At 41.3% G+C, this 4,788-nt stretch overlaps 1 protein-coding gene across 1 annotated transcript in view; it reads right to left on the bottom strand.

Annotated features, from left to right (window-relative positions):
- LOC117178298 (dachshund homolog 2) overlaps window positions 1-4,788 on the bottom strand; it is a 1,316,001-nt gene that overhangs the window by 818,891 nt on the left and 492,322 nt on the right. The gene's annotated exons all lie outside the window — the stretch shown is intronic.

Below are 4,788 nucleotides of genomic sequence, written 5' to 3'. Positions count from 1 at the left end.
CACATTTTTTGTCTCTTTTTAATTTCACTTATTATTTAAATTTTATGTTGGCTTGAAACACAAACGATAAAACATTGATCAAATTCAATTCAATTTCATTATTTCTGTTCTTAATTTCGCTTATGACAACCGCTGAGAGTACGTTTCTCGAAGAGCGAGAAAAGACGAATCCCAAAAGGTTGCTTCGCTCTGGATGAAAATGATCGATGATAGGGTCAGGCCTACCAGTCGTCTAAAAGAACACTTCGTTGGGAGATAGCGTGCCCAGTCAAACCGATATAATTATTCTCCATATGCATGCATGCTCCAAAGCATTTATAGCATATCATATCTGTCAGTCTCTTACTATTTTGAATGAATCCCGAGTAAAAATGCTTCGACTTGAGTTCGACTTGTCATGTCTTTAGTTTGTCTCCAAGACATCAATGTCTGGCTGCGTTTCAAAACTGATTAGAGACATAGGCCTTTGTCTTACTTTTATGACCACGATAGGTAAAACAGCGTTTACTTGTCTCAAGTCGAGCCTTATCTTGACTAAGACGACGTTTACTTGTCTCAAGAGGAGCCTTGTCTTGGTTGGGAGGATCGGCGTAAGCTTGCCTCAATAGAAACCTTTTTCGGCTCATAAATGAGATTAAACTTGATGAATGAAAAATTTGTAATTATTAAATTAGTTATTTTTAATTAAAAATTTCAGAATCTGAGGGTCTGAACGAATATAACCCTTAGCAATTTTCTTAAAAGAAATAAAAATTGTAACTTTCTAGAAGGATCTCTTGAACCGCTAGAAATACGTAAAAACCAAACAAAATTTTCGGTATCATGGTCAAACAACCGCAGGATTTCGCCGGGAGCGGGTGCTAATCTGAAAAATTGCACCCGCTTCCAGCGAGATCGCGGTAAAATTTCAGCCAAAACCACGTCTCACGACCGTGAGATAGGTGGTTACAGTCTGTAAAAGAATCAATACGACGATCCAGCAAAAGCCTCGTGCATCCTAAGAACACGGAGCGACCCAAGGACAACCGCCTTCTGCATTTTTCCCGCCAGTGTTCTAGCATATTGTTGACACGCAGGGATGCTTTTTAGGCCATTAGCAAGTGAAAGCTTGGCACCTCCAAGAGCGCCGACGATAAGGACGATTAGTTTAACAGATTATTCCGGGTACAATCGTTGCAACTCCCTTATAAGGTCTCGATACCTCTCTTTCTTTTCATTCTCCTTGGATATGATGTTTTTGTTAGCTGGTGCCGAAAATTCGACAACGAACATGGTTCGCTTCTCCAAGTCAAGAAGAACCATGTCAGGCCTCGAGTGAGCAACAGAAACAATTGTCGAGAATATAAAGTTCCAGTATATGCGGCACTTCCCATTATCGATAATTGACTCAATTTCCCTAGGAGCATTTAGAGGAGCGATATTAAGGTTAATGCCGTACGAGTGACAGAGATGGTAATCAAGCACTCTTAATGCCGCATTGTGCCTTTGAATGTAGGTCGTTCCCGCGTGAGTTGGACAACTAGATAGTACGTGAGCTAAATGCTCGGGGTGTGCATGGCAAGCCCTGCAGTTATCATCGGGAATGTCTTTGCTCAAAATGTGGCGACGGTATGTTAAGGTGGAAATGACACCGTCTTGGCATGCAAAAATGCAACCCTCCGAACCAGACTTCAATCCGGGCGATTTAAGGAAAGCAAACGTTAGCTCACAAGACATTCGTCTTTTGGTCTTATGATCAGCCGTTGGTTTTGTTTTACAGTTCGCATCGGCCAAAGCTCTCGCTGCATTATACACACAATAATTGATAGCCCAGAGGTCGGATTCTCCGGAAAAATGTCCACGAAGCTCGTCATCTATTTCAGCCAGATCTTTAGGCTTGAAAGAAACCTTGGTGTTGATGTTTCTCCGGGTCGTAAAGCATCGCTCTTCATCTATTGGATGCCTGCCCGCGGTTGTTCTTAGTGTCGCCTCTCTTTCTCTGTTGCCGGCTTGTTCTAGCTGTGGTAGAGTAGGCGTTCTGCTTACATAGCCACTTTTACGGAGTAGTTCAGCATGGTTTCACAGACGTTGCTGCGAAAAGTGCGATAGCTCCGGGTGTTTCTCGTACCACAGAGCATGCAGCCGTGCCACGTAACCCCGTTCAGGGGCCACATTCGCATCGTAGCACTCTAGCAAGTCGTGATTCAGTCGCTCCGTCCACCCAAAGGTTGCGAGATCCCGCCGATCCATCGCATTGAATCCATTTTCATTGGCTCCCCCAGCTCTAGATTGGTCGGCATTGTAGGCCGACCCATTGTCGGGAGCCCTGCGCGTTCCGTTGTTTTGAACCGAACTTACTACAACTATGTTTGGTGTTGTCACTGTTGTTCCCACGAGAAGCTAGGGAAAGGGATTCGTCCATGCTTGTAGAGCCCCGCATGCAAGGATAAGGCTGCGTACTCTGAGAGGTCGCCCGGTATCCCAGAGTCACCGTTCTAGACATCTCACCCAGGTGCCATTCAGCTTTCGGCACGGTTTCAACATCTCCGCTTGGGGGTTAATTCCTTCGGGACCACCCCTGGACAATTGTCCGCGACTGCCTATTTATTTTTGTAATCATATTCAGCAGAAACCCTTGGTACAGGGACCCTATATCCGCAACCCGAGGACGCGTTCGGTTGCTTTGTCTGAGCCCTTCGGTTTGATTATTATATTATTAAATTATATTATTTTTATTATTATTATATTAACCTTAATTGAAATTATCGCCTACAATTTTTCAATTGTTTTTGCCCATGGAACATTTGGTGGATTGTCATTTTGCGGTACAAATTTAATTTTTACTTTAAGGATAACACGATGTCATGATGTCATGATGCAGACACAACCAACTGAAAGATTTTTGGTGATACTGTTACGTAAGGTTTATAAAAATGATTGAAAATGACTGACAGAACCACCAGAAATTTATGGGTACAATCAAGAGGAAGTTCAGAGAAATTAACGCATCGATTGTCCAACGCATGATGGATAGCCTTCCAGGTAAGCCACGCAAGTCTGATGCATTCGCTGCAATGTAAACGTGCTATTCGATTGATTAAAAATAAAATTATACAATATAAGCAACCGCATTTATATATATTTTCTGGTTAGAATTTTACTCGTACCTGAAAACGAGGACGCGTTCGGTGGCTTTGTCATAAGCCCTTCGGTTTGATTCTAGAGGAATCAAAAACGAAATATATATATATATGATTATTACACCATTAAGCCATTTCCCGTTCGGGGTAGGCGTGACTCACTCGGTAGGGGAAAGGAGTAGTGTGTGGAAGGGATAGAGATTTTTCCGATTGATCCAGAATTCTCGTGCTATTTAAGTAAATAACACGTTCGTTCCGCAACACTGCTCCGACCCAGGTTGCTGATCAATCTCTCTAGCAATCACCCCAAGCGAAAAACCTCACGAAGTCGTTATGTAAGGTTCCCCACTTGGGGCCATTAGTAGCCAATATCTTTGTTTCAGGCATCATTCACTCTACTGACACTCTTTTTATTAACTATTTGCCGCCATACTTTCCTGTCTTGGCATACTTCTCTAGCTTCTTTTATGTCCCTGCATTTTTCATGCAGGCTCTAGTGTTTCTGTGACTTCTTATGTCTCTTCTAACTAGGGTCTCATTCACACATTCTAACCATTCTTTCCGCGGTCTACCTCAGGGCACGCTGCCATTTACTTTAACTAGATACACTTGTTTCGTTAGTCGTTCATTCGGCATTCTCTCAACATTTCCGAACCATCTTAACCGATTTCTTTCCCATATGTCTACTAGCGTCTCTTCTGCACCACATTCTTTTAGAATTACCTCGTTACTTACTTTGTACATCAGGGTTTTCCGGCATATTATGCGCATGAATCTCATGTCAATTGCGTTAATTCTACTCTTATCTTTTTCTTGATAAGTCCATGTCTCGCTACCGTATAGTACAGTCGGTACAAATATGGAATTATGTATTGCCATTTTAGCTTTATTTGATATATTTATACTTCTGATAAGGGGACCTGCTCTACCAATAACCTTCTTACCTTCATTTATTCGTCTATCTAATTCCTCATCTATCTTCCCGTCCCTAGTAAATAAGCTACCAAGGTATACGAACTTATCAACTTGTTCAATTCTCTCATCATTTAATAAAATATTGAATAGTGTTTTCTCAATCTTTCCTTCGAACACCATAGTTTTTGTTTTATTTGCATTAATTTTGAGGATCCATGCTCTTCAAGGTTGCATCTAGTTTATTCAAAATTCTTTGTAAGTCTTCGGTAGACTCTGCCATAACAATCTTATTATTTGCGAACGCTAACCCACGTACCCTTACTGTTTCGAGATCCACACCCTCTTCGTCGAAGAGAGCCATTCTTAAACACTTGTCCATAAATAATATAAATAAGCATGAAGACATAACGCATCCTTGTCTAACTCCTTGAATAATATCGAAACAGTCACTCAGTTTCCCATTCACTCTTACACTCGTTTTGCTACCTGTATATATTGTTTTTATAGCTTGTAGGATCCATCCATTGACTCCATACTCTTTCAGGACTTCCCAAAGTTTACTTCTATCTACTTTGTCAAAAGCTTTTTCTAGGTCAACAAATGCACAGAAAACTTTCTTTTCTACTCTCAAACTTTTTTCTGTTATTTGCCGTAAGCTAAATATTTGATCCGTACATGACCCTCCTGGCATAAACCCACTTTGGACTTCCCAAATCTTTGCTTCTGTTATTTTCATTACCCTACGAATAAGTAT

The sequence above is a fragment of the Belonocnema kinseyi genome, chromosome 8 (genome assembly GCF_010883055.1).
Source record: "Belonocnema kinseyi isolate 2016_QV_RU_SX_M_011 chromosome 8, B_treatae_v1, whole genome shotgun sequence".
Taxonomy (NCBI): domain Eukaryota; kingdom Metazoa; phylum Arthropoda; class Insecta; order Hymenoptera; family Cynipidae; genus Belonocnema; species Belonocnema kinseyi.
Note: the sequence above shows the minus strand (reverse complement) of the source record. Positions and strands in the feature narration are given on the sequence as shown.